Source organism: Canis lupus, chromosome 27 (assembly GCF_011100685.1).
Source record: "Canis lupus familiaris isolate Mischka breed German Shepherd chromosome 27, alternate assembly UU_Cfam_GSD_1.0, whole genome shotgun sequence".
NCBI classification, from domain to species: Eukaryota; Metazoa; Chordata; class Mammalia; order Carnivora; family Canidae; genus Canis; species Canis lupus.
Window position 1 is genome coordinate 41,958,119 of NC_049248.1, and position 11,898 is coordinate 41,970,016.

The window sequence follows — 11,898 nt, forward strand, 5'->3', positions numbered from 1 at the left end:
GACATTATAAAAATTATCAAGGAAAAAAATTAACAAGGAAATGAAATAAAAAATAAATTTCATTTGAAAACTGAATGTCTTTAGAAACACCATTGGATTCTTTTTTTTTTCCCCCCACCATTGGATTCTTATGTTTCTCCAAGTCCTCCTTCAACATTCTAGTCCAGGTCCTTAGTTCATGCATCTAAATTAAATTTTAAGAACTCTTTTATGAAGGTTTAGTTATTTTACAACATTAAGAAGATTGTACCAGAAGCTATGAGGGCAGTACAGGGGGAAAAAAAACCACAAAGGACAAAGGAATATATAAACATAAAGATATTTTCTACTAAATGCTACAGAGTTATTCATTTGTACTCAAATGATGATTGGTCTAATAGCCAAAAAGCTTTCAATTCCAAGCTTGGAGGCAACATATACCTGAATCAGGGCCGGAAACCAAGATTTCAAATGGCAATGTATCTGTTCCAAGCTACATAATCACAGCAAGCTGCTAAGCAACCAGACTAACAAATTTATTACAAAGATCTTTCTCTAAACTAAGAACAAAACTAAAGAATAGCATTAAAACTGACAGGAAGAGATCTAGAAGTCGTGGAGATGCCCATGGGTTTAACAGTATGATAAAACAGGCAATATATACCCAAATGCTACAGGGCAGGAGCAGGGCATTCAGTAGTTTATTTAAATGATGATTTCCTTTGGCTCCAGTAAAAATGGGAAGAGACTGATCAGTTTTAATGTAGGGCACTGATTTCCATTATCTCAGCACTCACCTATATATTCTGAGACTGTAAGGCAGTGAATTCAGTACATAGGAAAACCTCTAACTGCCCAAGAATGCAGAAAAGGAAGATTGCACAGTGCAACTCGAGTATTAAAAACTGGTTGTTAAAAAAAAAAAAAAATCAGAAGGATTGTTGTTTTAAATGACAATACAACCTCATCCTTTGTCCCCTTTAAAAGAAATCCTCACATTTTCTCAAGTTCCTCTAGCCCATTATTCTTCTTGCCTGTGTTCTGTGCATACCATTCCCTAGAGTGAGGGTTGGGGGGGGCGGGGGGAGAGTTGGCTCTTGAAAACAACCAGATTCCTAAAAAGACTAAAGACACAGAGAACCTACCTGGGGACATCTCCTCATCGTAGTAACAGTTATCGCACACAACCATCTCCATCTACTACATTATGCTTCAAATATGATGCCTGGTCCCCAGGAGACAGTTGCTTAACTGAACTCCCAGTGCTCTGTTATAAAACAGAGGTAAGTAAACCTTAACTGTCAGACCATCAGAGTCTCCAGATTTAGAGTTTTATGAAGGGTTTACGGATTTTTTTTTTCTATTCTTCCCTCTCAACACCAGAGATTCCCTGAAATTCAATCCTCCAATCTCTTAAAGAACTTATCAAACTATCCCATGTTCGTCATTACAGCTTTCCAGATGATCACCCATTCCTCCTTGGCCTCTCTCCTAACCCAGTCCTATAGTTCTCGGTTTGCTTGGGGTGCCCTGGAGGTGAAGCAGGATTCTGAGATTTTGTTCTAGCCTTCCCCATTATATATTAGCAACTACTCTACCAACTGACTTACCCTATTGACTCCCAATTTTGATTTCCTTATCATTCACTCCGTTTCAAACCTCAGAATCACCTTAAGTTACTCCCTTTCAGACAAGTATGATTACCCATGGATTTTTCTCTCATGTTTTCTATCCATCCCCTAATTGCTGGCAGGCTGTCATCACTCACTTCAACTGGCCTTTCCCCCACTGCTTTGCTCAGCTGGCACTCAGACACATAAACCTTGCACTCTAACTTTACCACATTTCTATCCTATATCCCAGGTAGACTATACATGAGAGCGGAAACCTTACCTTTGGCACTACTGAAACCAAGTAACACTCGGTATTTAAAAATAAATATTTGATGGGGTGTCTGGCTGGCTCAGTCAATAGAACATGCTACTCTTGATCTCGGGGGTCATGAGTGGGAGCCCCATGTTGGGCGTAGTTTATTAAATAAATAAATGAATGAAATCAGAGAATACATACACACACCCATGATCCTATGGTCAAAAGAATTTCCATTCCATCTGAACATCAATGTATAATACTGATGAAAACTGAATCAACAGTTTTAAAAAGGGGTGGTTTGGACAGAAGCCCTGGAATAAAGTTTGAGTTCTTCTATTTGCTAGTATAACCTGGGATAAGTCAAATTCTGAGACTCATTTATAAGGGGGAACAATAACACCTGGCCTATTTACCTCACAGAGCATCATCGATTCATGTAGGTATAAGTTTTATAATGTAAAAATCGAACCTTACTATTAAAAGTGGGTATGACATTTTTTTTGTTTTTTGTTTTGGTCTGATGGTTATTATTTACATCCTACCACGTGATTACCAAATCATAGCTGGAACCCAGACCAAGAAGAATGGAGAAGATAGCAAAATTTGACCAGGTCGAGGCTCTTTGGCAAGCTGTCTTACACGAGGCTTGTAGCATCCGAGAATAGCTTTTCCTCTAACACAGGTTTACTTAGGGTAATCCAAAAACGGCACTGGCAAAATATAATCCTCTTCTCTTTATATGCCAGGGGACTATGTATTTTTATTAATGTTCTATAGAAGTGACATTCAGGAATTATTTATAGATGACAAAAATATCTTTCTGCATCAGTACTAACTCTGATATCTCAGCCAAATTGTAACTCAAACAGCTAAAATTTACTCATCCTATTCAATGTCAATTAAAAATGGTCTTAATTTTTCTGTTGGGTCACATTTTCCACCCACATGAATACTCCTTTATTTCTCCCCCTTTATTATTTATCAGCTCCATAGCTAGGAGATACACTAATGTGAAAGGAAACAAAAACAAAGTCATATTGTAGTACATTGCTTTGCAGCTGTAAAACAGCTGTCACTTTGCACTACAGAGGCGGCTGCCTTTTGGGAAAGCTGAAATGATCTGCGTGTAGCAAGGAAATCAGTTTGCGGAGCACTTTAAACAAAAAGGTGTTAGAGAATCTCAGCTGTTATTGATGAGAAGCCCCAGAGGTGGAGAAGTCACTATGTTACAGATTCCCAATCTGTGAGTATCCCTGAGGGAGCAATTTCACATCACCAGGAAAGAGTCTCAGCTTGATGTGATTGCTTTGAGTCCCCAATTTAATTTCAATCACCCAGCCAAGAGACAGACATCGTCCTTCAGAATAACAGACTATTACAGATCTTAACTGCAGAGTATCCTGGGAAAAGTTCTATCCTCTTCTTCCTCCTAGAAACAACATTATTAAGAGACCCATACATCACGTTTTAGATGCACCAAGGGTGCTAACTAAATATTGTAAGACAAAGCAATGGAAGGTTGCCTGAGTTTTTCAGGAAACAGTTTTAATGAAAAACATTCTCACAAACTAAATCTGGAGATTCCCAAGAATTCAGCAATACAGGTTTTCCACTGCCAAAGAAAACCATTCCCTAAGACAGTCTCAATACTACAAGATTCTTTCATATGAAAGTATTTCAGAGCAATTCTTTTTCCCGAAAGTCCAGCTTCTGCTTCACTGTATCAAAAGCCTCTACACAACTGGCAGACAGAAGGATTATCTTGAAACCAAATGTTCTTATGAACAAATGAACTGCAGAAAGAGTAAACAGAATGTTCTCAGTCCAACTTGAATGAAGACTACCAAGAAAGGAGCTGATTATTATGTCTCAGAAAATTATCACTAGCTTAGTATACTTAGTAAAGTTCTTTTTCCTTCTTATTCTGTGAATTCTTCCCATTCTTCAGTGTTCCGTTCCTCAAGGTCTAGTGTCTTCCCAATTCACTAAAGCATTCCCTAACAGTTTCAGTCAAAATTACCCCTATTATCAATAGCACTCATTTGACAGAGATAGGGCACTGCTTCACACTCTGAATTTTCTAAGTTCAAAAAAATTAATGTTTTTTAATAGTGAAACTAAAACCTCATCACTCTAATTACCTGCATCTCCTTATCTAAACTTTGCCCATTATATACTTATATCTCACAATATTGCAATCATAGATATAATTTTGTGTTTTGCTTTTCTCTATCATATTTCCATTAAGTTACAAAAAGTGGATTAACAATTACTTGACCATTCTGTTCTTTGGATATGTATGGAATTTCCAGTTTTCCAGTTACATTTACATAGAATCTCCTGCATGGTCACTCCCTCATCTCCTTCAGGGATATATTCAAATGTCATTTTCACAGTGAGGTCTTTCCTAACTACCCACTTTTCAATTGCAGCCTTTACCCCTAACACTTCTCTGCTTTATTTTCCTCCAAAGTACTTATCTCCATCTAACATATTTATATATTAACTTATTTGCTGGGGATCCCCGGGTGGCTCAGTGGTTTAGCGCCTGCCTTCCACCCAGGGCGTGATCCTGGAGTCTCCGGATCGAGTTCCACATTGAGCTCCCTGCATGGAGCCTGCTTCTCCCTCTGCCTGTGTCTCTGCCTCTCTCTCTGTCGCCCATGAATAAATAAATAAAATCTTAAAAAAAAACAACAAAAAAAAAACTTATTTTATTCTCTGCCTCAACAGTTTAAGTTCCAAGAAGCAACTGATTTTTGTCTGTTTTGTTCACTGCTGAGCCCCTAGTACCCTGAATAGTGCCTGACATTTGGCAAATGATTAATAGACATTTCCTGAATGAATGAACATCACTGTGAACAGTTTTGTTTTGTTTTGTTTTTTTCTTCTCTTTAGGTGGCTGGATTCCCTAGAACAGTTTTCCAAGGCTGGGATTACTATATTGCAGGGTAAAAACCTCTTCGAGCTCTTGATAAACATTGCTAAAATATTATCTAAAAGGGCTGTACTACTGTACAGTATACTCAACAGGGCAGAGGCCTACTAGATTCACCAGTGTTAAGTCCTAAGCTCTACTGGCCCGAACAAAGCGCCAGCTGTTTGAAAGCTAAAGAAAACTGTCTTGGGGGCAGCCTGGGTGGCTCAGCGGTTTAGCACCGCCTTCATTCCAGGGCGTGATCCTGGAGACTCGGGATCCAGTCCCACGTCGGGTCCCTGCATGGAGCCTGCTTCTCCCTCCGCCTGTGTCTCTCATGAATAAATAAATAAAATCTTAAATTAAAAAAAAAAGAGAAGACTGTCTTGTACTTACATTATGCACTGAGTACCTGTTGAATACTTAAGCTACAGGAGGAAAGGCGTCTTCTCTAAACCCTTTCAATAACTCGAAAAGTTCACCCTACACATTCAAGAGAATGATAATGACAATTCTTAAAAAAAAAAAAAAAAAAGGGAAAAAGGCTTATCTTCTCACCCACCCTACGTTGCTAGACACTCCCTCCGCCTGCGAGCGAAAATCCAATGAAGAGAGACACCTACGTGGAACCGTAGAAGTTAAGGCCCAGCGCTGTTCCTAAAGCTAAGAATTAGGATGGGGCGGGCGGGATGCCGCGGCCCGGCCAGCGCACCTGGACACGCACAGCCCACAGGGAGAGGCTCCACTTCAAGCCGCCCCGGCCTCTCAAACACACACCAGGCCTCCTCCCTGCCCCCAAGCCCTGGCGTCCGCCCAAGAGAATGGGGGTGTTACCCCCACCCGCTCCCGGCCTCGTTCTCCAGAGAGAGTCCCCTCTCCGGGGGTGGGTCCTGCCCTGCTCGAGCCCCCGCCCCAAAAAGATGCCCCCGGCTTCCCGCAAAACACAGCGAGGAGAGAGAAGCCCTCAGCGGGAGGCCCGGGGCGGGCTGCCGACGCCGGTCCCCTGCTGAGCCCGCCGCGGCCCCGGCTCACCCCCCGGGACACTCCCCCTCCTACCGCAAGCCCGGAGCCGGACGCACCTGCTCTCGCAGCCCCCGGCGCCCACCTAGCCGGGTCCGCCCGCCCCGACCCGGCCCGACCTGGGCCGACCTGGGCCGCCTTCCACTCGCTCCCCTCCGCGCCTCACCCAACGGCAGAACAGCACCGCGCCTCCGGCTCGGGTTTGAAATCCTGCACCAACCAATCACAGAGAAATTTATTCCTCCCGCGCTGGCCCTCGACGCTGCGACGCACGCACCAGCGCCCCCGAGTGGGGAGGGGGAAGGCCAGCACCGCGCATGCGCGTGCTGACGAGACGACGCCAAAGGCAGCCATTTTGACTAAGGTTAACAGACGGGCGGGGGCGTTGTTTGTTTTTAGGGTCTCCCCCCAGTCCGGATCCCTTTCCTGAAGCCGTTCAGGGTACCATATTGACTAAGGGCAAATGAGGGGCCGGCGGGGTGGCTCAACGGTTTGGCGCCGCCTTCAGCCCAGGGCGTGATCCTGGAGACGCGGCATCGAGTCCTACATCGGGCTCCCTGCATGGAGCCTGCTTCTGTCTCTGCCTCTCTCTCCGTCTCTGTGTCTCTCATGAATAAATAAGATAAATAAATAAAAATAAGGGCAAATGATACTTCTTGAGTGCGGGTTATGCTCGGCCTTGCTGTTTCCCCCCGGGCAGGAAAATAGGGCTTTTGGAAACTGTCAGTTGAACAGTGTCAGGTCTCGCTGTTCAATAGGAAGAATTCCGGAAGGAGATAGAACAGCAGTCATTTGTAACCATATTTATTGAGCTATGTAATGCCTTCATTCACGGATGCATTCCTCCAGGTTTTTATTTGACATGCATTTATTGGGAGCCCTAAATTCGTAACAAGTGGTCTACTAGGTATCAGAAAAATACAGATGATACGATCTCTGCTTTCCAGTAGCCAAGAATGGAGGAGACAGCTGGAGGGGGAGGGGTAGGAATAAATGCAAAATAAAAGTGCTATAATTCTGTTTAATAAATGTTCACTTAGCACTTGGCATTGTGCTAAGCACAGAGCTTTCTTAAGTCGTCGTGCAGATTCACAGTGAGAAATATATTTGACATTACAGCCAAGTATCACAGAATTCCGCTCATCCTTCTACAATGCGATGTACTCTGAACTTCTCTAGTCTCCCCCCACCCCCACCTCGTTATCAGTCCTCTCTACGTCTTTGAATTCATTACTGAATAATGAGTGGCTACCCGCAATTTGAAAAAATACTGGCCAAGGCATACAGGAAGCAGTGTGTTTTAAAGGAAAGGTCACAGGTTTCATAACCAGAAAACTTGATTCCATTTAAACAAATACCATTGGAGCTCTTTTGCGCAGCAGGCATACCACTGAACCACTTGTATTATCACTTTGTAACCCTTCTTGTACTTCGTGTTCTCCAACTATAAAACAGAAATAATAGTACTATCCCTGTGTCACAGGTTTATTCCCAGAGCAAACTGTGTCTGGAACACTATTAGAGTTTACACTTTATAGAAGCTGTAATACATATTGTTATTAATATTTTTTTTTAGATTTTATTTCTTTATTCATGAGAGACAGAAACAGAGAGAGAGAGAGAGGCAGAGACATAGGCAGAGGGAGAAGCAGGCTCCATGCAGGGAGCCTGACGTGGGACACAATCCGGGGTCTCCGGGATCACGCCCTGGGCTGAAGGCGGTGCTAAACCACTGAGCCACCCGGGCTGCCCTGTTATTAATATTATTAGGGAAGATATAAAGAAAGTAAATATTAACTCTACATTATTATACCACTTTATCCTTCCCACAACCCTTTAAGGTCAGGAGCATTCATTGTTTCATTGGTCTGTGCCTCCTTAGACCCCTATCCTACAGTAAGTATGAGGACACAATATGTGTAAAGTGAGTTAGAAGTACAGATGAAGAAGCAGTTAATCCTATCTGGGGAGTGGGAGTGTTCGAAAAGCCTACAGAGACTTGATGTCTGAGCTAGGACTTGAAATGTGAATAGGAATTTACCAGATACAAGGGGTGGCACATTCCTAGCAATGGGAGGATCCTGTGACCTCTCAGGAATGAGTCATCTGTATATTTAATAAATACACAAGCAAACAATTTATGAAGGTTTAGGGCTATGAAGGAACATTTACCTTAACACTCAGGTGACATTGGGGGTTCAGTGGGTATGAGGCCTTCTTAGGCAACTTTGGCTTGAGGAGTAAAAGAGGCAGCTGCAGCTGGTAAAGTATGTAGAGACTAGACCAGGAAGGAATTGGACTTGTCCTATAACAGACACATGACAAGACAATGGGATTTAGTCAGACTTTGACTAGGTTTGCATTTTACATGGGTCATATGCTCAGCTGGCATGGAGGATTGCCTAAGAGGGTAAAATCTGAAAGTAAAAAGACTCTTCCTGTGCCATTAGGGAAAAAAAAAAAAAAAAGACATGAGCCAAATTAGGCCAGTGGCAGGAGAGATGGTAAGGAGGGGCAGATGGTGAGAAAGATATTCACGCAAAGAAGTGCATTTATTAAATGATTGGACCTAATGATTGGAAAGAGAGAAGAGGGTGTGAAATGACTCAGCTTTCTTCCTCTCCCTTTCACCTCTTGTCCAGTTACTGAGTGCAACTCTTAAGTATCCATTGTGTGCACACTCTTCTCCCTCCTACCTTCATCACCCTAGTCCATTACAGCAGTTGTAGCCACCAATGAAATTGTTTAACCCTCATTTACATTCCTTTTTTTTTTAATTTTATTTATTTATTCATGAGAGACACAGAGAGGCAGAGATATAGGCAGAGGGAGAAGCAGGCCCCCGTGGGGAGCCCAATGAGGGATTCATCCTGGGACTCTAGGGATCATGACCTGAGCCTGAAGGCAGCCGCTGAACCACTGAGCCACCCAGGTGCCCCCCACCCCACTTACATTCTTAACGCCTGCCTGGAGTGATCTTTTATCTTTTTTTAAATATTTTATTTATTCATGAGAGACACAGAGAGAGGCAGAGACATAGGCAGAGGGAGAAGCAGGCTCCATGCAGGGAGCTTGATGTGGGACTCCATCCTGGACACTCCAGGATCATGCTCTGGGCCAAAGGCAGGCACCAAACCGCTGAGCCACCCAGGCGCCCCTGGAGTGATCTTTTAAAAATGCAACTCTAATCATGTCTCTGTCTTGTTTAAAATCATTAACGATTTCAACTTCCTCCTCAGCAAAGACCAAGATCCCTACCAAGGCTCCCCTCATCTGACCTGGTTTGCCCCTGGAGCTCCACTTGCTGACCCTTCTAGCATTTGTTTGCAGTTCTTCCTCCCCACACCCCCCCACACCCTCCACACCCCACCCCACTGCCTTTTCCCCTAGCCAAGTTCTACTCACCCTTCCTAGGCAGCTTAAGAGTTTTCTGTGTGTTTCAGGGAGGTCTCTGAGGCCTGGAGCCATGCCTTTGTTAGAAGCTCCCTTAGCATCCTGTCCCCAGCCCCCACATGTCACCCCATTTGTACTATGGTTCTTCCACATGGCCTTTCACAAGTCATCTGTGCCTTTGTTCCCTCATCAACAAATGGAAATCATAATAGTACCTGCTTCATAGAGTTGTCGAGAGAAATAATTTTTTTAAATTTTTATTTATTTATGATAGTCACACAGAGAGAGAGAGAGAAAGAGAGAGAGAGAGGCAGAGACACAGGCAGAGGGAGAAGCAGGCTCCATGCACCGGGAGCCCGACGTGGGACTCGATTCTGGGTCTCCAGGATCGTGCCCTGGGCCAAAGGCAGGGAGGGGCTAAACTGCTGCACCACCCAGGGTTCCCTGTCGAGAGAAATAAATGAGATATCCTGGCCCGCAGTAAGTGCTCAGTAAATAGCCTTATCTTCCCTACCAAAGTATGAACTCCCAGCAAACTAGAGTTGGCCCTCCTCTCATTTACTCCTATGGTCTCTTGCTTTTGCAGCTCGGGCAGCCTCTAGGTGAGCAAAAGGGAGTTCAGTGGGCTGGTGGTGGCCCTGAAGGCCGAGTCACTGTCCACCAGCCTCAGCCTCACCGCCCTCCACCCAAGGCGCCACCACACCTCTCCGTGTCCACCCAAGCCCCTTTCCTGCTGCACGAGCCCCGTGAGAAGAGGCACAGGAAAGGTAAAGGTGTGTGTGTGTGTGTGTGTGTGTGTGTGTGTGTGTGTGAGCGAGGGTGGGGGTGGGAGTGGACGTCTTTCTTCCCAAACCACAGCTCTCCGGTGAGGGAGGCATCCTGGAGCTGCACCTGTTCAGGGAAAACCCTGAAAGCTGGTGCCAGAAAGCAGGGGTTTGATTCCCGGCTCCGCCACTTATTGGAGCCGAGATCTGGGCTAGTTATTTCCCCTCCTGCTCCTCCAGTCTCACGCGCCGGTGCCCGGCGACGCCAGCGAGGTAATGGCTGTAAAAGGGCCTCTGCCTCCTAAAGCGCCGCTGTCAGAGGACTCAGGAGCCCCCGGGCGCCCCCCCCCCGCCCTCCCCCCGCAGCCGGGTCACCTGAGCCTGCCCCCTCCCTCTCCCCCCTCCCATCCTCCCCCTTCCCCATCCTCCCTATCTCCCACCCCCATCCCCCACCCTCTCCCCCATCCTCCTCCCCTCTCCCCGCCCCCCCCCCGTCGGGTCACCTGAGCCTGCCCCCTCCCTCCCATCCTTCCCCTCCCCATCTCCCCTCCCCTTCCCCCCTCCCCACCCCCTTACCCTCCCCTAGCCCCCCCTCTCCTCATCCCCCTCCCTCCTCCCTCCATCCCCCGTCCCCATCCTCCCTTCCCCCCTCCCCCTCCCCATCTCCCACCCCCCTCACCCTCCCCCGTCCCTCTCCCCCTCTCCTTGTCCCCCTTCCCCATCCTCCCATCCCCCTTCCCCGTCCCCCTCTCCCTCTCCTAGTCCTCCTCCCCCTCTCCTCGTCCCCCTTCCGCATCCCTCCATCACCCTTCCCCATCCTCCCATCCCCTCCTCCTCCCCTCTCCCCCCCCCCCCTTGTCCCCGGCAGCCCGAGCCGCCTGGCGCCGGGAGCCGCTAATGGGATTTATGCTAATGAGGAGGACGCGGGTGACCGCCCGAGCGGCCCGCGCCCCGCCGCCCCCGCGCCCCACCCCGCCCGGCCGGGCAGCCTGCCCGGGAGTCGCGACAGAGGAAGTGTCCCCGCGGGTCCCCGCGGCGCGGCGAGGGAGACCCGGTGCCGCCGCGATCCGTGTAGTCACGCCCAGGGCTCGCCTCCGCGCGTTCTGCGGCCTGGGGTCGCCTCCCCGCCCTCCCCGTCCGCTCTGCCTCTCTGAGGTCTCGCTCCCTCCCTGCCTCCCTCCGTTCCAGAACCCAGAGGTTTGGAGCGCGTCTGCGTTCCGGGCAGTGCGCTAGGCACGGACGGGGTGCGCTGGGGGTGCGAGGGGCGCAGAGTGCAGAGGTGGGGACTGGGTTCTGGGGTGCAGGGAGAGCCAGCCCCCCCTTCGGGCTGACCCGCAGGAAAGTGGGCCTGGAGGAAGAGGCGCGTGAGCCCAGCTGTGCAGGCAGGATAGGATCCCAGGGGATGGGAGTAGGAAGTGTCAAGAGAAAACAGAGAAGTCGATCCAGTGGGCAAGGTTCCTGCTTGGTGAGTCGGGGTAGAACTGGAAACAATTTTGGCTTCAGAGTGTGAGGGACCTTGAATACCCGGCCAAGTAAGTTCGATGTGATTCTCAAGGCCCTAGTGAGCCACTGAAGGTTTCCGAGCAAAGGACAGGCCTTACTCCTTTTTTTGTCTGTTTTAAGATTTTATTTATTTGAAAAATTTTTTTTATTTATTTGAGAATGAGAGAGAGAGAATGTAGGGGTGAGGGTGGGAGGAGGGGCAGAAGGAGAAGCAGTCTCTCCACTAGGTGAGACTAGACTCTCCCATAGGTGGGGAGCCCCACCTATCCCAGGACCCAGAGAGCATGACCTCAGCTGACTGAGCCACCCAGGCGCCCTGTCAGCCCTACTTCTTCTTATTTCCCTAAAAGAAATGGCAAAGTATAGTGAGTGGTTAAATGGGTGAGCTCTGCGGTTATACTGGCCCTGGTTCAAAGTCTATTTCCATCCCCATGACCTGTGTGATGGGCA

General features: G+C 47.3%; 1 protein-coding gene across 5 annotated transcripts in view; it reads right to left on the minus strand.

The window, feature by feature from the left end:
- Nucleotides 1-6,053, minus strand: part of RACGAP1 (Rac GTPase activating protein 1) — a 28,275-nt gene extending 22,222 nt beyond the window's left edge. Inside the window, exon 1 of one of the 5 annotated variants that reach the window (XM_038577615.1) lies at nucleotides 5,955-6,053. The gene's annotated coding sequence lies outside the window, so the exon portion shown is untranslated. Of the gene's footprint in view, nucleotides 1-5,164; nucleotides 5,240-5,847 lie in introns of those variants that run through there. The other 4 variants (XM_038577613.1, XM_038577614.1, XM_038577617.1 and 1 more) reach the window with 4 other exon arrangements.
- Nucleotides 6,054-11,898: the final 5,845 nt, after the last annotated feature.